Source organism: Oncorhynchus keta, chromosome 34 (assembly GCF_023373465.1).
Source record: "Oncorhynchus keta strain PuntledgeMale-10-30-2019 chromosome 34, Oket_V2, whole genome shotgun sequence".
Taxonomy (NCBI): Eukaryota; Metazoa; Chordata; class Actinopteri; order Salmoniformes; family Salmonidae; genus Oncorhynchus; species Oncorhynchus keta.
In genome coordinates this window covers 64,681,891-64,703,986 of record NC_068454.1, presented here as the reverse complement: position 1 = coordinate 64,703,986, position 22,096 = coordinate 64,681,891, and the positions used below count along the sequence as shown (strand labels likewise).

The 22,096-nt window shown below is 41.3% G+C and overlaps 1 pseudogene; it reads right to left on the bottom strand.

Moving 5' to 3' along the window:
• Positions 1–1,083: 1,083 nt before the first annotated feature.
• On the bottom strand, positions 1,084–20,651 carry LOC118367618 (purine nucleoside phosphorylase-like; annotated as a pseudogene).
• Between the last annotated feature and the right edge of the window lie 1,445 nt (positions 20,652–22,096).

Sequence of the window (22,096 nt, the reverse complement as noted above, 5' to 3'; positions counted from 1 at the left end):
GGTCTTGTCTATTGTACACAATGAGCGATGATTGTCTCGTCAAGCTGAGCACTGTCTCAGGGGAGGGCTACTTTTCTTCTACGGTCTCCTCTATTACTAGCAAATGTACAAGGTCAGAACTCCTGACTATCCAATGTGATTATATCAACGTTTACTTTGAGCCTGACCCTGAGTAGGTTTAACCTTGGTTTACCCCATTTTTACACACACAAGTGCACTACATTTTAGTTATTTAGCGGACACTCTTATTCAGAACAATTTACAGGAGCAATTAGGATGAATTGCCTTGCTCAAGGGCACGTCGGCAGATTTTTCACCTTGTCGGCTCGGGTACTCGAACCAGCTGCCTTTCAGTTACTGGCCCAACGCTCTTATCCCCTAGTCTACCTGCTGCTCCACTATTCACACGCATGCACTGACGAACACACACAGACACAAATAAACACTCTAAAAGTCTGTCTATGATCTATATCTACTGTATGTTTATTTATATATGTATCTATATATTTACAATGGGAAAACCTTGTTATGAACAGGGTTCTCCGAACTTATCGGTACAGTGCAGAAGGTACCACATATTGGCAGAGGAGCCCTGTGAAAGATGGCAGTGTTTTCTTATAGATGAATGCACTTCGATTTACTATAAGGCAAGGCAAGGCAGTGAACAGAGTGTTTGCTTTGGCAAGATACCAAGTTTTCCTGTACATTTTTTCTGTTGCTGTGTAAATTCTTACAACAAACATATTATTTCTACATGAGCTCTCACTGTTTTTGCAGTCATACTAACACGCAACACAGTAGTTGTCAAGCATGATAAGTCATTTTTCATCAACTCTATGAAACAGACTTGTGTTATGTGGTAAACACAATGAAGCACATAAATAATAATTTGATTCTCGTTCTAAACAGTGAGGGGATAACAAAGAAGAAAGCACTGTATAATTATATTAATCTAGGACGTGGTTTTTCTGTCACTAGCTCTGAATAGCAGGAGGAATTTGAAGAGAAAATAACCATCACCTGTATATTTGTTCAGTTGCATGTCTTTTTGCCCAGTATTTGTCAGGAAATGATATTTTCTGATTGGAGGCTTTTCTCACTTATTTTTGGGAGAAAAACATTTTGTGGAATTAATGTATAATCTCTCTCTCTCTCTGAATATCCCTAGGTAAGGAAAGGGAAAGGGGGACACCTAGGTTGGGTTAAATGCGGAAGATATTCATGCATTCAGTTGTACAACTGGTAGTGGCACCTCTTCAGCTGATGTTAAAAAGGAGCATTACATATTCTCATGTTAGTGCCCTATCATCAAATAAGCATTTACATTTAACAGACTGGTACTTGTGTAAAAAAAACAACTTTAGGACATTTTATTAAACTATTGAATTAACTCTTTCATCATGGGTGGTTGATTTTGGTAAAGATTCACAGTGAATGTTATGTACGTGTGTATGTGTGCACATGTCAGTGAACATTTCTGTGTGTGTCTGTGTGTGTGAGAGAGTGTGCTTCAACATTAGAGAATGTCTCTCTATCTCCATCCCACTCCCCCTTTAGTTGACGTTGATGCCCTCGTCCAGCTGGTGGGAGCGGGCGATAAGTGTGTTAAGCATCATCTGCAGAAGTTCCGCCCTCATCTTGCTGATCTCCAGGACCTCCTAATGGTTCACCATCTCCTCACGGCTGTAGTCCAGGGAGACCTTCACAATGATAATAAGAATACATTAAGATGCTCCTGGAGCATACTTAATAACTAGTCAACAGATGACAGAATAGATACGCTGAGCTGTTCACAGTGTGTGCAGATAAGGTACATAAAACGATATACAGCAATAAGATGAGTGAGAGACCAAAGACCCTCAGGCCACAGTGCTTGGCCACTGCTACCTCTAGGACCGGACTCATGCCTAAGGGGGTAGAGGAAAGGGGATGGGGAGAGCAGACAGGGACACGAGGGTGAGGGGAGGGGCAGAGGGAAAAAAGAGGCCAAATATCCAACAGGGTTGTGGGTGGCACTGGGTCATGGTTGTGTGTATGTGTGTGTGTGGAGAAGTGGTTATACTATTCTGCATCATCAATAACCCCCTGTGTACTGTCCCCTGAGCTTTGGTCCCATTCCCTGAGCTTTGGTCCCATTCCCTGAGCTTTGGTCCCATTCCCTGAGCTTTGGTCCCATTCCCACTGTTAGTATTTAATGGGAACACGGGCCAGATCTCACACATCATTAAAACAATGATAAAAACATGGATACAATTTACACTTGTACGAATACAACGACAAAACATGTTTTACAGGCATAACCAGAAAGCATATGAATTCAAAATTCTTATTAAACCAACAGATTCAATAACTCAAACAGAGCCTCCACTAAGCTGAAACTCAAGCAAGGTAAAGAAAAAACACCATATAGAAAATGATGGATTGGCAGACCTGAACTGGACTAAGAACACACTCACAGGAGTAATAACTCAATAGGTCACCAAAACAAGGAACCAAAAACGCTTTTCTTTGTCATCGCTTGGCTACAACAACAACAAGCTCTTAAGGTAACAAGTCGTCAAAATACATGTTCTTAGGGGGATTGGATAATGAAAGAGGTCATGCGTTAGTTCTGCCCACTGTCCATTGTTACGGATATTTGTTTGTGTTGTATTTTGATCTGGGATCAAATCATCAGACCAATTAGCATCACAGCATGTAGCAGCCTGTTGGTCTTATCTGTTGACCTAATCGCTAAGTTAATTAGCATGCGGTGGCTCTGTTAGCAGAGCTAGCGCCATCATTTATTAACGAGCTCAGCAGGGTTTTTTTTATGAGGGAGGTCCAATTAGAGCAGTGTTAATGAACTAGAAAGGGAAAAAGGAGAGTGAGCAAGCCTCATCTGTGTTTATATCGTTGTTAAACCATGTTGTGGGCTGGAGGTCACTTGGCTCTGATAAAATATCCCCTTCCTGAAAAGATGCTTGATCTTGAACCAGCATTTTGAACCACAAGTTATAGTAAATATCTAGCTATTGTCTCTTTAAACTTTAATTGAACATTTCCTAACATTAATTGTAATTTTTCGCTCATGTCATAGCCAGTTCTGGTGATGAAATTCTGTTTGTGGTTGTACCTCGTAGGCCTGTGTTGTCTCCACTCACCCACAGAGTCGCACCCCAAAACCTGCAACATGCGTGTCTCAGCGATGGTCTCGAAGTTGGGCCCGCTCACCATGCAGTACAACCCTTCCCGCACAAATTTGGTATAGTCCAGCTCATGACTGATATCCAGAGCTAGATTCCTCAGGTCCTTACTGTAGGCATCTGACATGCAGAGGAACCGGATCCCAAACCTGGAGCAGAGCACAGCCCAAACAATACTGGCTTATCGATGGGACAAATGGAGTGAATACTATTGCAATGCATCTCTTCTGATCTACCAATAATCTGCTACTATTAATAATATGAATAATACTGTAATATAATACAGTAATATGAAAATATACAGAGAATACAGGCAACTGCCAACATAAAGACAACAAAGTGTCTTAATAGTGTTTTGGGCCACCACGAGCAGGAACAGCTTCAATGCACCTTGGCATAGATTCTACAAGTGTCTGAAACTTTTTTGGAGGGATGCGACACCATTCTTCCACGAGAAATTCCATAATTTGGTGTTTTGTTGATGGTGGTGGAAAACGCTGTCTCAGGCACTGCTACAGAATTCCCCGTAAGTGTTTTATTGGGTTGAGATCTGGTGACTGAGAATGCCATGACACGCGGTTTACATCGTTTTCATGCTAATCAAACTATCCAGTGACCGACCACTCGTGTCCTGTGGATGGGGGCCATGTCATCCTATTGGGACAGAGCCACGGTATCCAAAATAATAGTCTGAAAGCATTTCTCTACATGACCCGAAGCATGATTGGATGTTAATTGCTTAATTAACTCAGAAACCACACCTGTGTGGAAGCACTTGCTTTCAATATACATTGTATTCCTCATTTACTCAAGAGTTTCCATTATTTTGGCAGTTACCTGTAGCTCTCTGAGCACAATGCTTGGAAATCACTTTACTAGTCAACATACAGTATATTTGCCATGAATCTACAACCTCCGAGCTGTAAAGGAAAAATATGTATTAAAGGTTCCATGTAATACATACGGGCAGCAGGTAGCCTAGTGGTTGGAGCGCTGGGCCAGTAACTGAAAGGTTGCTAGATTGAATCTCAGAGTTGACAAGGTAAAAATCTGTTGATCTGTCCATGAACAAGGCAGTTAACCCACTGTTCCTTGGCAGTCATTGTAAATAAGAATTTGTTCTTAACTGACTTGCCTAGTTAAAATAAATGTGAGCAAGTAGATTACTTGAAGGCTATGTATTGCTTCCTCTTCCTGGGATTATTTCAGTTCTCTCACTGACTGCAACCCTCTCTCTTTCCATCTCTCCTCCCACCTTTGTGCTTCAGACTGTACTACATTTTTCACTCTCCCCCGCCCATTCCACCCACCCCTCTCCCTGTCTCTCTCCATCTCTCTGCCTGTATCGTTCATCATTGTAGCAGCACAGTGGGTGCTGTGCCCTCCCACAACCCTCTCCCTCTCTCCTTACCTCCCCTCTCTACCCCTATCTTTCCGTCTCGCTGTCTCTGGTTGTACCGTTCATCATTGGGGCCGCACAGAGGGTGCTGGCCGGCGAAGCCTGGCACGTTAATGTGGTCCTTAATGAGCATGATGTCGCCCACTTTGAAGTCCTGACACAGACCTCCTGAGGCGTTAGTCACAATGAGGGTCTCCACGCCCAACAGCTTGAAGATCCCCACCGGGAATGTGACCTGGTGAAGAAGAGGAGGGGGATGGAGAATGAGAGGAGAGAAATATAGGTGGGGAGAGAGTCAGAGAGAGAACTCAAGAGAAAGATATGAGTATACAGGAGGGGAGGAGAAAGGAATGGACAAGTCAACAGGAAGGGAGTTAGAGAGAAAGGGAGGGAGAGAAATAGACAAGAGAGGAAATGACGTGAGAGGTGAAGAGAATGCTACCAACACTTTATTGTACCATTAAGGGGAAGAGGAGAAATGAGACATAAAACGTTTGTATTATTCTCAGACAACTCTTGGACCATTCTTGGTCATCTCCAGCACCAGTAATACACAAGATGTGCATACAATCTGCCACAAGCATGCAGCCACGACTTGTAACTCTGTCTCACACACACTTCTCTTTGGGGGGTTTATGAATTCAGGATCTTGATATAGAAATGCCCAATAAGGTACAGATTTGGATCTTAATTTGATCACTCTGTTGCAGGAGAACTTTCCTGAAATGCAGGAAATTAAAAACTTGTAGTCTATTTCAGTGCGGCAATAAACATATGTTCATTTAAGTTTATTCACCAGAGTGCGGTCCTATTTTTGCTCTTTGCATTCATTATAATCCACATAAGAATTCACATTTCCTGTTGCTGCAGATCCAACATCTGTAAGTCAGAACATTGAGAGACACACATGGCACCACTAGTGCAACATCCATAAACAGGGTTTGCGTGTGTGTGTGAGTGTACAGTGACTCATGAAAATGCACATTTTTGTCAGTTTAGGAGTGTATACATGTTTACCTGAATTAAACATGCATCCCAATAACACTCAGTATGCTCCAATAACAGCACAATACAGAACTAGCGCCAAGGCTAACTCCAGCTGCATGCTAGCAGTTTGTATGAAAGGCACCACTCACAGAGGGAGAGGAGGTCAGGGAGGGCTAACAAAGCAAGCCAGCTAATTAACCTTGCCATGCATATCATACGGACACACTGAGATGAGAGAGATAACAGCTCACACCCTGATTGCAAATCAGGGGGAGGGAGGGAGAGAGAGAGCGCTTGTGTGAGTGTGAGTGCGATTCAACAAAACAAAACCATTTTGCTTTTCTGCTATGTACTTGATGTCAAAACCCACGGATAAAAGTGTATCATAAAAGAAAGTGTATGAAAAGGGAGATATAAAATTGGTAGAAAACGAGTAGCATCACCAGCCTTGTAGGTATTGACTGAGTTCTCGCTGCAACATGTCTGCATTTGTTTTGTCTTTACGTAAAGTCTTGTGAGAGTGGTGCGATGTTGGTGTCGGAGGTGTCAGATACAATGACTCACGGATGTGTCCCTGGGCTGATGGAGTGTATGGACACCCTGGTGTCCCTGTCACACATACTGGACTGCTGTCCGGTAATGTTGGGAAAGAAAGGGAGCAGAACAGGGAAGACATGGAGAGGTGTGTGGAGATGAGAGTATAGTGTGTGAGACTGTGTGGTTGTGGTGGGGGGAAGAGAAATTAAGAGAGAGAGAGAAAAGAAGGGAGAGAATGAGGGGGCAGATGGCAGGCTGAAACCACAGCTGTATCGGTTGCATGTGCCCGGGTAAATTGAGCAGAAATCGATTTGTCGCCTTGTCTGGTGTACTGAGCCATAGGAAAGCGGTCCAACATCCACTTTAATCACACCTGTTCTTCTCTAACACCTTACACGTTTTGCTGCATGCTCAGTCAGCCCTCAAGATAGGTTTCCTATCTACCATGAGTAGGGTTGCAAAGCTACCGAAATGTTCTGTCATTTTGTTAATAATTAGCAGCAAATCTATAGCAATCTATTGTAAACTTTGGTAATTTATACATTAATAACAAAAAAAAATGTATTCATAAAAACGATTAATTTATTATATCTGTGCTGATATTGTTCATGAGTGTCTCGTAGATAGACCATATGGTTCAAGAGAAAATAGCTGAATGAAAAAAGCATCTAATCAACAATGGCATTATTTTCAATTAACTCTGCAACTCTTCCAACTATTGACTTTTTTCACAACTGCAGCCAGCTTGATGGCAAAACATTGTCTTATAGCAACTTACAGTAGTGAGTGGATAAATTGTAACACTTTTTCGTACTGGTCCCCCATGGGAATCGAATCCACAACCCATGCTCTTCCAATTGAGCCACAAGGGGAAACTAAATTCATGGTTTATAGGATACTGTTTTACAGATTAGTCTTTTTTTTTTTTTTACAATTGTAAAATTATACGTGATATGGCCACACAGGGGCCAGATATTGTTACAGACACCTGTGATAATCTCAAATACCCAAAAGTGCCACTAGATTTCTTGTGACAGATTACATAAAATCATTAAAAGGTAACAAAATTCTGGTAGTTTAATGGTAAACTTCAAAAGTTTCCAATAATATCCCGTCCCTTTGCAACCCTAACTGTGACAGTGCTCACCTATGGGCTGCATCTCAAGAGTGTAAAGTTATTTCCTCTCCTTTGGGTCCTCACCTACATCTACTCTTATCTGAACAGAATTGACAGGTGAAAACAATATTGTGTATGTCAGAATAGAGAAACAGCCCATAGGTGATAAGACGTTGATCTAGGGGGCATCATTTGGTCTGTTGTTCTTTGTCTCCCTATAAACTGTTACCAAAGCCTCTTGCGGTGTAAGATATTTCTGTATGTCCAATGGTGAGGCTGTAACCTAAGCCCTCCTCTGTGGTCACATTCAATTGCATTTATGTTCTCTTAACCAAAACAGTGGAAGGAAAGGACTCATGTAACTCTGGAGTGACATAAATACGCAGTGTTACAACTGATTCACTGGTTGATTGGGTCTGTAAGTCGTGACCAAGCAAAAACCTACATATAGGAAGTTGCTACATTGAAATACTTTTATATACAAATAAGACAAGCGTCACAACACAGGTGAACGGCTGTTGGTACATACCTCTCATCCACTCAACATTTGGTCCAACATCCTTACAAGCTGTTTGAGAAAATGGCTTCATTCTTAAATTACATTCATTTGTACTAGTTTCTGAAAAATAGTACATTTCATTGACATTTTGTTCAATTCACACCGAATGACCCAACAATGACCTCATTGCTGCCAGGGATATTTTTAAGAAAAATGGCCCAGATCAATGGCGACCCTGTCCTAAACTTTGTTAAAATATACAGCCTTCTGCAGAGTCAGCAGTTCCCAGGCTGGTTTCAGCTATCGTCTTCCTGCCTACCACTTTCCTGATTGTGACAGAAAGTTAATGGGCCAAGGCCGGAGATGCCAGCCACTCTCTGTTATACAAATAGGAGGAGTGCTCCTTCAGTTAACATGACCTTGTTGAGCCACAATGGAGAGTTTTTAGCATAGCACTCCAAAAGAAAGGACCCATTTTGTTTCACTCTTTTCCTTCTTTATGATGGCTAATATAAGCAAAGCGCACACACTGGTGATGAATATTTCAAAACATCCAGTGTCACCGTAGTGGAAATGTGAAAGGGGTATAGATGAGCAGGGACTGGGTTGAATCCATGGAGGCTATGGATATTGGTGGTTTAAAATAATCTGATGTTTCCCTGATCTCAAAGGAAAGGGTAGAGCAGCAAGGTAAAAGAGTAGAAAGACTAGTAGTGTATAGCAAATGTCTTAATGTTGGATGTTTAAAATGTAGCTTAAATAAAGTAATATAGATAGATAACATATGGGGCCTTTCGTAGCTCAGTTTGTAGGTCAGTTGGTAGAGCGTGCATCTTGTAATATCAGGGTAGTGGGTTTGATTCCTGGGACCACCCATATACATAAAATGTATGCCTGCATGACTGCAAGTCACTTTGAATAAAATAATCTGCTAAATGGCATAGATTACCTGTTCATTGGTCAGATACTCTACTTGGACTTACCTTACAGAGTGAATAGCCCTTGTAGAGATGGAATCTTCCTTGCATGAAGATGCAGGACTTGCCTTTTAGAATACCAGACACCCCTCATGACCCAGGACTGCGAAGGACACAGAACACAAGTATATTCTGTCACGGGAGGTTAGTGATACAGCATGTCTCATGTAGGGTTAGAAAATACAAACTGTGAATTCATGTTTTATTTATGATTAATTTCACAGAAGATGTCCGATTTTTGTTGTTCACGCATGAGAGAGTCCTATAGAAGTCAAATACTACTGCTGTATTGAAATACACTCTGCATGGACCACTGTTGTAATGACGGGGCAGTGAGTTGGAAGCAGGCGAAACATTTTCATAAAACAACATAACCAAGAACATGCCACTAACATAAGACAGTACGCCACTAACATAAGACAGTACGCCAATACACAAGAACAATACCAACTGGTGAGAGAAAATGGGAGAGTGACATATAAAGGGGAGGAGATGATGAATGTAATGGAGTCCAGGTGTGAATCATAATGATTCACAGGTGTGTGTAATGATGAGTGTCAGGTGTGCGTAATGATGAATCCCAGGACCGGTGGTTAGTATTCTGGCGACGTCGTACAGGAGCAGACGTGACAACTGTGTACTTACATACAATGGGACCTATCCACCATATGCTGTAGTAGATATTCAAAATGCATGGGTTATGGAATATGAATAAGATAAGTATGTTTGCATTTGAAAATAAATAATAGAACAGATCCCAAAGCCTATATTTTATCAATAAGGCCAGAGGAAGTGTGCTATATGACCAATATACCATGGCTAAGGGCTGTTCTAAAGCACGACTCAATGTGGCGTGCCTGGAAACAGCCATTTGCCATGGTGTATTGGCCATAACCCACCAATCCCTGAGGTGCCTTATTGCTATTATAAACTGGTTACCAATGTAATTAGAACAGTAAAAACAAATGTTTTTGCCATACCAGTGTGTGGTTTGAGCTCTGAATGTTGATTGGCTGACAGCCATGGTATATCAGACTGTATCTCTCGGGGATGACGAAACATTTACTTTTACTTTTTACGTTGGTAACCAGTTTATAATAGCAATAAGGCACGAGGGGGTGTGGTATATGGCCAATATACCACAGCTAAGGGCTGTGTCCATTTACTCTGCAATGCGTTGTGCCTAAGAACAGTCCTTAGCCGTGGTATATTGGCCATATAACATACCCCCTCGTGCCTTATTGCTTAAAAATACCATGGTTTTCCGCTCATTTTAATTTTATTTAACTAGGCAAGTCAGTTAAGAACAAATTCCTATTTTCAATGACGGCCTAGGAACAGTGGGTTAACTGCCTGTTCAGGGGCAGAACAACAGATTTGTACCTTGTCAGCTTGGGGATTTGAACTTGCAACCTTCCGGTTACTAGTCCAACGCTCTAACCACTAGGCTACCCTGCCGCCCCAATCAGCATTCATGGCTTGAACCACTCGGTTTATAATCTCACATAGATCACACATAGGCTATATAAAGTCATTCGGGAAAGTATTCAGACCCCTTGTCCTTTTCCACACTTTGTTACATTACAGCCGTATTCAAAATGTATTCAATTGTTTCCCCCCCTCATTAATCAACACACAATACTCCATAATAACAAATCCAAAACATGTTTTGAAATTTTTGCAAATTCATTACAAATAAAAAAATGTAAAAATCACATTTAATCAGACCTTTCACTCAGTACTTTGTTGAAGCACCTTTGGCAGCGATTACAGCCTCAAGTCTTCTTGGGTATGACGCTACAAGCTTGGTACACCTATATTTGGGGAGTTTCTCCCATTTATCTCTGCAGATCCTGTCAAGCTCTGCCAGGTTGGATGGGGAGCGTCGCTGTACAGCTATTTTCAGATCTCTCCAGAGATGTTCTATCGGGTTCAAGTCCGGGTTCTGGCTGGGCCACACAAGGACATTCAGAGACTTGTCCTGAAGCCACTCCTGCGTTGTCTTGGCTGTGTGCTTAGAATCGTTGTCTTGTTGGAAGGTGAAATTTTACCCCAGTCTGAAGTCCTGAGTGCTCTTGAGCAGGTTTTCATCAAGGATCTCACTGTACTTTCACTGTACTGCCGTTCATCTTTACCTACTTTCACCCAGTCCCTGCCGCTGAAAAACATCCCTGCAGCATGATGCTGCCATCACTGTGCTTCACCGTAGGGATGGTGTCAGGTTTCATCCAGACGTGACGCTTGGCATTCAGGACAAAAAATTCAAACTTGGTTTCATCAGACCAGAGAGTTCTTTAGGTGCCTCTTTTTAGGTGCCTCTTGGCAACTCCAAGTGGGCTGTCATGTGCCTTTTAGTGAGGAGTGGCTTCCGTCTGGCCGCTCTACCATAAAGGCCTGATTGATGGAGTGCTGCAGAGATGGTTGTCCTTCTGGGAGGTTATCCCATCTCCACATAGGAACTCTGGAACTCTGTCAGAGTGACCATTGGGTTCTTGGTCACCTCCCTGACCAAGGCCCTTCTCCCCCAATTTCTCAGTTTGGCCAGGCGGCCAGCTCTAGGAAGAGTCTTGATGGAGGCCACTGTGTTCTTGGGGGATCTTCAATGCTGCAGACATTTTTTGGTACCGTTCCCCAGATAGCTTCAACCTCATGGCTTGGTTTTTGCTCTGACATGCGCTGTCAACTGTGGGACCTTATATAGACCAGTGTGTGCCTTTCCAAATCATGTCCAATCAATTGAATTTACCACAGATGGACTCCAATCAAGTTGCAGAAACATCTCAAGGATGATCAATGGAAACAGGATGCACCTGAGCTCAATTTCGAATCTCATAGCAATCAGTATTTATGTAAATAAGGTATCTGTTTTTTATTCTGAATAAATTAGCAAAAATGGCTAAAAACCCGTTTTTGCTTTGTCATGATGGAGTATTGTGTATTGATTGATGAGGAAAACATTTAATTTAATCAATTTTAGAATAAGGCCTTAACGTAACAAAATGTGGATAAAGTCAAGGGTTCTGAATGCTACCCGAATGCACTGTAGTACTCAGTAGAGCATGCAGTGTAGGAACAGTATCTGTGCTAGTGAAATAAAAGTGTAAGTCATCCGCTGACAAATGTCAACTGTCATTGTCTGTTTAGTACCCTTCTTTATAGTGGGGATGATGGCTGAGACTACAGCAGAGTTGTGTTCGGTGGTATGGAGATTATGTTAATTTGATCCTGAGTTAAATCAGAGGCAATTTGTGGAAAAGTGCTGCGTAGTGAGATAGGACCTGAATAATTACAACATTGTTTAGAGAAGTGACTTTCTTCTCCTCCGTCAGAGGTTGACGGATGGCCGAGGGAAGTTTAGGTGGAGGATGGTGTCAGTTATTACTCTGTCCATTGAAGTTACTTCAGAATCCATTCCATTGCTGCATTAACTTGGTTATGTGAGCCTTTATTTGGAAACTGCTATGTATTATGTTGTGTGGATTTGATTACATCTGACCCTATGTTTTTACAGGTTATTGGATAGGCACATTTTATTTTATTTGTTTGCTGTTACAGGTTCACACAGCATCGCACCTGTTCACAGGCAAACACCAATATTTGTATTGTCTCATTTAGAATGTCTGCCAATCATTATGCTCTCCATTTAATTTACTTAAAAACAAGAAGTCTCGTGCTGCACTGAACATCGATTAGTGTTTTCAATGGGCTTCTTCTCTCTGACAAGCTTCAATTAACCAGAAGACAATTGGAAAGACTGCAACACAAACCAAACCAAACCATTTAAAAAATGTCAGCTCTGTCTAATGATGATTGTCAAATAATGTTATTTCTAGGCTTCCCATTTGTTTATTTATGATGCTATTGTTGTCCAAAACACAACAAAAACTTTTCTGCAAAGCCAAAGACCCACCTTCCTCTCATAATAATAGGAAACTGAACATTTGAGCGCTTACGCAGACATTTAATATTCACCTCCACATGATGAATATTTAAATATGTCCATGAGATCCTAATAAGAATTCCACGTGGAAGATATTAGGGCCTATTTTTACTCCAGTTATAATATTTTATTCATGGGGCGTAGTTATTAATTCCTGGTTCATATTCCCGATAGCTGGTTATGATTTGTGAAGCCAAGCAACATTTTGACAAACACACACAGAAATCCCAAATGCATTTCAGCAAGTAAACAATAAACTACTTAGCTGCAATGGTGTGTCAACGGAATCATTGAGGGAAAATGGACATTCCTCTGCTGTGCATAATTAAGAGCACTACTCAGGTTCACCTGATGTTTGGGAGAATCAATGAACAAGCTAATTGGGGTGAAGTGATGTTTACAGAGAGGCGTTGCCTATTAAATTGTCAAAGGGGGGGGGGTTGCTGGGTGGAGACTACATTATACAATCATTAGTCTCATATCAATATTATCATGACACATTATATGTTTGTGACAGTGACGTCCTCTCACCTGTGCTGACCGGGAAGTTGGGGATATCTGCGTAAGGGAAGATCTGTTTGTTGGTAACACCATCAGTGAGCAGGCCGGAGCCACACACCACTGCGATCTTAGTCCTGTGTCTCGTCCGGCTCAGAAGCCATTCTGTCATCTGATTGTGTCATCTGATTGTAGTCTTCAAAAGAGCAACAGCTAGGAGAGATGATACTCAGGTAATTATTTTTAAATAGACTGCCTGACTACACACCATGCAGAGCAGGTGGCCCACGGGCCAAAACAGGCCCGCAAATGTGTGTTTTTTTGGGGAGATTGAACTTTTTCGTTAAAAAAAGAGTGTAAAATCACCAGGAATTTAGCTAAAAATGTGTTTAATTTAGGAAATCTGTTCCCAAGCATTCCCACAAATAAAAAAGGCATGAAATGGTTATTTTCAAATAAACATTTATTTTTGGGCTTAGTTGTGGTTCATTTGCAGTGTATAAATTATTATAATTATGTCCTGGCCCCCCAACCATCCACTCCGATAAAAATCGGAGCCACCTGGCTGAATCTGGTTGCCTAACCCTGATGTAGAGACACATTCTTAGTACCAAATTAACCCCTTGTTCCTTCCACTCAATATTTAATGTGGATAGGAAAGGATTAGGTATGAGCAATATCGTAATAATTCCACCTTACCTTCTGATAGGCTATGTGCATTTCTTTTGCCATATTGTCTAACACCTTCTATATCCTTCTCAGAACAAGTCCCTAGGTGGTAGTGACAAGCAGTCAATTCTGAATTGGGCAATTAACTGAATTAGGGAATGGAGTTAGGTATTGCTGAACTTTATAATTGGTTAGATAGAAATAAAACACACTTGCAATAGATGAAGAAGATACTGAGTGTATCCTTCTAGGAAAAATATTCTTTATCATCAAAAAGGATGCAAGGAAGACGAGAACATATGTACTTAGATCTTTGTTTACAGTGCCTTCAGAAAGTATTCACACCCCTTGACTTATTCCACATTCTGTTGTGTTACAGCCTAAATTCAAAATGGATTCAATAGATTTTTTTCTCACCCATCTGCACACAATACCCCATAATGACATAGTGAAAACACGTATTAAGAAATGTTTGCACATTTATTGAAAATTACATACAGAAATATCTCATTTACATAAATATTCACACCCCTGAGGTAAATACTTTATAGAAGCACTGTTGGCAGCAATTACAGCTGTGAGTCCTGGATTGTGCAACATTTACTCATTATTCTTTTCAAAATTCAAATTGGTTGATGATCATTGCTAAACAACCATTTTCAGGTCTTGCCATAGATTTTCAAGAAGATTAAACTTAAAACTGTAACTCAGCCACTCAGGGACATTCACTGTCTTCTTGGTAAGCAGCTCCAGTGTAGATTTGACCTTGTGTTTTAGGTTATTGTCCTGGTGAAAGGTGAATTCATCTCCCAGTGCCTGGTGGAAAGCAGACTGAACCAGGTTTCCCTCTAGAATTTTGTCAGTGCTTAGCTCCATTCCATTTTTTTAAATCAGGAAATCTCCCATCGTTAGCGATTAAAAGCATACCCATAACATGATGCAGTCATCACTATGCTTGAAAATATGGAGAGTGGTACTCAGTAATGTGCTGTATTGGATTTGCCTCAAACATAACACTTTGTATTCAGGACAATAAGTGAATTGCTTTGCAATATTTTTTGCAGTATTTCTTTAGTGCCTTGTTGCAAACAGGATGCATGTTTTGGAATATTCTTATTATGTACAGGCTTCCTTATTTTCCCTCTGTCATTTAGGTTAGTATTGTGGAGTAACTACAATGTTTTCTCCTATCACAGCTATTAAACTTTGGAATTGTTTTAAAGTCACCACTGGCCTCATGGGGAAATCCCTGAACGGTTTCCTTCCTCTCCAGCAACTTAGGAAGTACGATTGTATCTTTTTAGTGACTGGGTGTATTGATACAGCATCCAAAGTGCCATTAATAACTTCACCATGCTCAAAGGGATACTCAATGTCTGCTTTTTTTACACATCTACCAATAGGTGACATCGGAAAATCTTCCTGTGTCGGGTACAGAGAGGAGGTAGTCATTGAAAAATCTTATTAAACACTATTATTGCACACAGAGGGAGTCCATGCAACTTATTTGTGACTTGCTAAGCAAATGTTTACTCCTGAACATATTTAGGCTTGCCATAACATAGCGGTTGAATACTTATTGACTCAAGACATTTCAGCTTTTCATTTTTAATTGATTTGTAAAAATGTCTTTGTAACTGCTAGTTTGTTTGTTTGAAACAAACATATTGAATGTATGTGTCACAACCTCCACCGAAGTCGGTCCCTCTCCTTGTTCGGGCAGCGTTCGGCGGTCGACGTCACCGACCTTCTAGCCATCGCTGATCCATTTTTCATTTTCCATTGGTTTTGTCTTGTTTTCCATCACACCTGGTTCCAAACCCATCAACTACATGTTGTGTATTTAACCCTCTGTTTCCCCTCATGTCCTTGTCGGTGATTGTTTGTTGTATGTATTGGTGGTAGTTATGTTCTGGCGTGCGACGGGTTTTGCACCCCCTTATTTTACTTTGTATATTTTGGTTTTCGGAGTTTTTGTATATTCATTAAACTGCTCCGTTTATACCAAGTTCCTCCTGCGCCTGACTTCCCTGCCACCAGCACGCGCCCATCACAGTATGTAACAAATCCATTTTTCTTTCATCATTTATGGGAATCAAATCGAGATGTGTGTATTCACTGTCATCCCTGGATCAAAGTTGTGCTTATGCTAAACCAATCCATTTAACTGGAAATATTGTCTGGTGTGTGAAATATGATGAAGAACGTAATATTTACCATTTTGTACTTACTTTGGTAAGTATGACCCATAAACAGGTATGGCCGGTGCAGTCTGGTGGGGAGTTTAGAGTTAATCAAAGCTGGCGACGATAGAGTTAAGAAACTTTTCATTGGTTGATTTTGAGGTGGGAGATAGTGTGGGGTATATTCTTTTGGGATTCCCGGAGAGAAAAGAAACATGCCGAGTCACATGGAGATGTCTCCCACATCGCAAATAATTAAAGGGTTTCCTTTGAAGTCACGTTCATAGTGAAAGTCAATTTATTTACATCGGAAATTACCTTACTACAATATTCATTAACAAATATTAAGTACATATCTCTAACTTATTTGATATCAGTTTAAGCAATATCACTAATAGGTTCTTTATTACAGCATAGAATTATGAATAGTTATTTGTGAAATGGGGCAAAGCCATATTAATTCGGGTGGCCAAAGGTGGGTAGGTGGGGCCTCTGGTTAAATGTCTAGTGTCTGTCACCATATGCCACTATCATCCTAGTCAGCTGTTGTCTGTGACCCTTGACCTTTCATTCTGCTAACACTTCCATGTCTTCAGACACATCCGGCTCCCATCCACACATGGATGGACTTTTCAAGAGAGAGAGAGAGGTGTGCACATAGCACTCAACCATTGTTTGACTAGATAGTGTTGATGCCCTGAGTTCAAGGTAAAACCAGTCAATGAGTAACATTAGCTTACGTAACGTTATTTGATGCACTTTTACATGAGGGATACTAAGGAAGTGTACAAATCTACAGCATTCCAAGGTACAGACACATTTTCAAAACGTTAAGATGTTTAATTATTGCGTAGAAAGGTATGGGTTCAGCAAAAACGTGTGTAAAGTATTTAGTAAATCATTAGTTATAAAGAATGCTAAACAGCTAGTGGCAGGAGAAGGTATTGTAGGGGATTTATATCGATCAGGACGTATCATCTAGAGACATTGAATTAGACAGTTTGACTTGCTGGGATATGAAAGGAGTACACTGATATGGTTATTACTGTCATTAACATACCTTTACTTATTTCTCCCTGTAGGTTGAGGTCGACTTTAGTACTGTGCCAGATGTGGTCTATGGGGGGGAATACAGATAGCTGATTATCCTGATGAAAACCCAACAGATGCTGCGTGTGTGTGTGTATTTGCGTGTGTGTGTGTATTTGCGTGTGTGTGCATGCCTTGTTGTGCGTTGTGTATGATTTTTGGATGAGCCGTGGGATAACCTAACTCTACTCTCAAGGACGACTGCGTTGTCACAATGTGTTCTCTACCCAGCTCACTCTAAGCTTCTCTCTAAGCTCTCTCAAATAGTTTTGGGGGAGGACATTTGTTTCATCTTCATGGAATTTCATACTATGCTTTATTTGAATTAAAGTTAGATGTGCAGAAATCTGACAATTATTTTTCCTCATCCCTAATCTCAAACGCAGAACAAAATCTTGTGTAATTGTGTCAGATGCCCTTTGATTGGTCTACATGGACAAGTTCTGGCCTAGTTTAGATCTTATCTGTCAGAAAGGTATCAGTTTCTCTGTGGATGGTTTGTCCTCTGACAATTCAATTGTACATTTCGGTGTTCCTCAAAGCTCCATTTTAGGACCACTATTGTTTTCACTACGTATTTTACCTCTTGGTGATGTCATTCGGAAACATAATGTTAACATTCACTGCTATGCGGATGACACAGCTGTACATCTTGATGAAACATGGTGAAGCCCCAAAATTGCCCTCCTTGGAAGCCTGTTTCAGACATAAGGAAGTGGATGGCTGCGAAAGAGATGCTTGTTCTAGGTCCCAAAAAACAAAGATCTTCTGTTGAATCTGACAATTAATCTTGATCAAATCAAATCAAATTTATTTATATAGCCCTTCGTACATCAGCTGATATCTCAAAGTGATGTACAGAAACCCAGCCTAAAACCCCAAACAGCAAGCAATGCAGGTGTAGAAGCACTGTGGTTGTACAGTCGTCTCAAATAAAACTGAAGGACCTTGGCGTTACTCTGGACCATGATCTCTCTTGACGAACATATCAAGACTGTTTCAAGGGCAGCGTTTTTCCATCTAAGTAACATTGCAAAAATCAGAAGCTTTCTGTCCAAAAATGATGCAGAAAAGTTAATCCATGCTTTTGTCACTTCTAGGTTAGACTACTACAATGCTCTACTTTCCGGCTACCCGGATAAAGCACTAAATAAACTTCAGTTAGTGCTAAACACGGCTGATAGAATCTTGACAAGAACCAAAACATTTTATTATATTACCCCAGTGCTAGCACTCTCTACACTTCCTATTAAGGCAAGGGCTGATTTCAAGGTTTTACTGCTAAACCTTCAAAGTATTACATGGGCTTGCTCCTACCCATCTTTCCGATTTGGAGTACCTACATGTACGCTATGGTCACAAGACGCAGGCCTCCTTACTGTCTCTAGAATATCTAAACAAACAGCTGGAAGCAGGGCTTTCTCCTGTAGAGCTCCATTTTTATGGAATGGTCTGCCTACCCATGTGAGACACCCACTCAGTCTCAACCTTTAAGTCTTTATTGAAGACTCATCTCTTCAGTAGGTCCTATGATTGAGTGTAGTTTGGCCCAGGAGTGTGAAGGTGAACGGAAAGGCACTGCCGCAATGAACCGCCCTTGTTGTCTCTGCCTGGCCGGTTCCCCTCTCTCCGCTGGGATTCTCTGCCTCTAACCCTATTACAGGGGCTGAGTCACTGACTTACTGGTGCTCTTCCATGCCGTCCCTAGGAGGGGTGCGTCACTTGAATGGGTTGAGTCACTGACATGATCTTCCTGTCCGGATTGGCGCCCCCCCTTTGGGTTGTGCCGTGGCGGAGATCTTTGTGGGCTATACTTGGCCTTGTCTCAGGATGGTAAGTTGGTGGTTGAAGATATCCTTCTACTGGTGTGGGGGCTGTGCTTTGGCAAAGTGGGTGGTGTTATATCCTGCCTGTTTGGCCTTGTCCGGGGGTATCGTCGGATGGGGCCACAGTGTCTCCCGCCCACTCCTGTCTCAGCCTCCAGTATTTATGCTGCAGTAGTTTGTGTCGGGGGACTAGGATCAGTCTGTTATATCTGGAGTATTTCTCCTGTCTTATCCGGTGTCCTGTGTGAATTTAAGTATATTCTCCCTCTCCCAGCCGTGCTGCTGCTCCAGTTTCAACTGTTCTGCCTGCGGCTATTGAACCCTGACCTGTTCACCGGATGTGTTACCTGTCACAGACTTGCTGTTTTCAACTCTGAATGAATGAGACAGCAAGAGCGGTAGAGGTACTCTGACATTTACTCCTGAGGTGCTGACCTGTTGCACCCTCGACAACCACTGATTATTGTTATTATTATTATTTGACCCTGCTGGTCATCTATGAACATTTGAACAGCTTGGCCATGTTGTTATATCCACCCGGCACAGCCAGAAGAGGACTGGCCACCCCTCACTGTGCTTCTACACCTGCATTGCTTGCTGTTGGGGGTTTGAGGCTGGTTTTCGGTACAGCACTTTGTGACATTAGCTGATGTAAGAAGGACTTAATAAATACATTTGGTTGATTGATTTCTTGAAATCCCCACCCCCAAATTAAGCACCACCCAAAACTGATACGTCCAAATAACTAGTGCCAGAACCAAAGCACCGGAACTACTGTTGCTCGTTATTCATCTCATCCTTCCTTTTGACAAATGTTAAGATATCAGTTATGTCACATAGTCTTTCCACGAGAGATTGCTTCTTCTCTAATTTGTTGAACTATGGAAAATTCTAGGCGAAAACCCTGGCATCTCGCCCAGTAAAATATTTAGTGCTCCTAATGATGATCAACCCAAGTTCTCAATTGAAGATTGTTAGGCTGCGTTTACACATGCAGACCAATTCTGATCTTTTGCCCAATTATGGGCAAAAGATCTGATCTAAATGGTCAAAATACTAATTTGTGACAAAAATATCAATTTGTCTGCCTGTGTAAGGCTGCATTTACATAGGCAGCTCAATTCTGATCCATTTATCACCAATTGGTCTTTTGACCTATCAGATCAGCTCTGAAAAATATTTGATGTGAAAAGATCAAATGTGATTGGTCAAAAGACCAAATCGTGGAGAAAAAAATATCAGAATTGGGCTGCCTGTGCAAACACAGCCTATATGCAGATCTAGGTGAAAGAGTACTGTATATCATGACAAGCAAAAACAAGAGGATTACATGATGGAAGACCACAGATTCATGTCTTAGGTCATTGTGGACCGATAGGCTACGTTTCTCATTCAATTTGTATTATAACCTATTTTCCACTACTGGTCAACTCAATTGTGCTGATTAGATAAGAGTAGTATCCTCTTAATGGGCTATGATGACACAAGTTGGTACTGGTTACTGTGGTGGTAATACAGGGACATAATCTGTCATTTGCTCAGTCAGACTGGCAATGGGTTTAAACTAAAGCCTATGAAACCATCACATTGCACTTGGCAGGACAATGTCCAATCCTGGAGTCACCTCAGTGTGAGACAGGAGACCAGACAACAAATAGCTGTCCTGATCCTAGAGACACCTCCAAGGCTGGGTGGTTGGGGAGCGGTAGGGGCGTCTCAGGGAACTCCCACTTAATGGCCGTCATTTTACCAAAACACACATGGAATGCTTGGGGATGAGATTGGCGTAGCCTTTAGCCGGAGCAAGGAGTCTGGGTAGCCAGGCAAAGTCGAATCCTGGATCTTCAATCAGACAATATTCTTGGCAAAGCCAAAGAACACAATGATGTTACGTGATACCACCAATGTTCATAACGCTAAACAAACCATATCTACATAGCAATAATTATTATTGCAAAATAACTTTGGAAAAACTTCCAAATATTGTAGTGCTTTAAACAGGGTAGATGGAATTCCTTGATTATTGTGGTTTGGGTAGAGCAGGTAACCTAGTGGTTAGAGCATTATGCCAGTCACTGAAAGGTCACTAGTTTGCATCCCTGAGCGGACAAGGTGAAAAATCTGTCTGTGGCCTTGAGTAAGGCACTTAACGCTAATTGCTTCAGGGTCGCCATTGATAATGACCGACTCTGGCCTTGACCTTACTCTCAGGGGGAGTTGAGATAAGCAAAAAACACATTTCCAATACACAATTGTACATCTGTGAAATAGGACAATTATAAGCACCCACCAAATTTTATTCTATTCAGTCTTTCCAAATCCCACCATCACACAGATAAAATCTAACCTTGCTACTGCCAACAACCCCTTAGTCTTGGACATTATCTTAGTATCAGCTTTACTGCCCTGGAGAAGGACATGGACATCCTTATGTCTACAGTACAAAATGAACTCCTGCCAACTTTTATATAGCCACCATTTACAATTGGACTGAAAATAACTGTCCGGTGAAAATCTCACCTTAAAAAGCTCATAATCTGTTAACCCATACCCAAATAATGTTATTGACTTGTCATCAACTGGCCAAAAGCATAAATTAGAGAAAAAAACACTTAAAAAATCCTTCCTTAAACTCTGTTTAAAAAATGCTTGCCATTTCCTCATAGAGGATGATATCATGCCACTCATTGGCTCATTAGCTGAGCCGGCCAATCATCTGTTTACTTGTCATGAATATTTGATTGACCGGTACATGGTCACACCATTCTGTTGTTGGGTTATGCCCACACCACACACTGAAAAGCTGCTTTTTAACATATTTAACTGTGATTTTTTGGAAGGAATACTATTTCACAAATAGTGTAATTAATCATAGATTATATTTCATAGAGATCTGGAAACACTGGACAGCTACTTGAAGAGCCAGTTTTATGGCACCCTTCTATTTGTTTCTTTAGCTCTCTCCACTCTACACCAGTCAGTAGTGACTGAGTGCCCAGTTAAAGCTAATTAGACAAGGCAGATTGATCCTCGCCAGCATGGTGAACTCATCTCAAACCATAATTAGTGACTTGACCTATGCCATTACGCAGAGGGCAAAGGTTAATGATGCATTCAAAAGTGGGCGACTCGATGAGGAATCCATACTCTAAGTAAAAGGCCATACCTGTCGCCACGAGGGTGGCTCGAT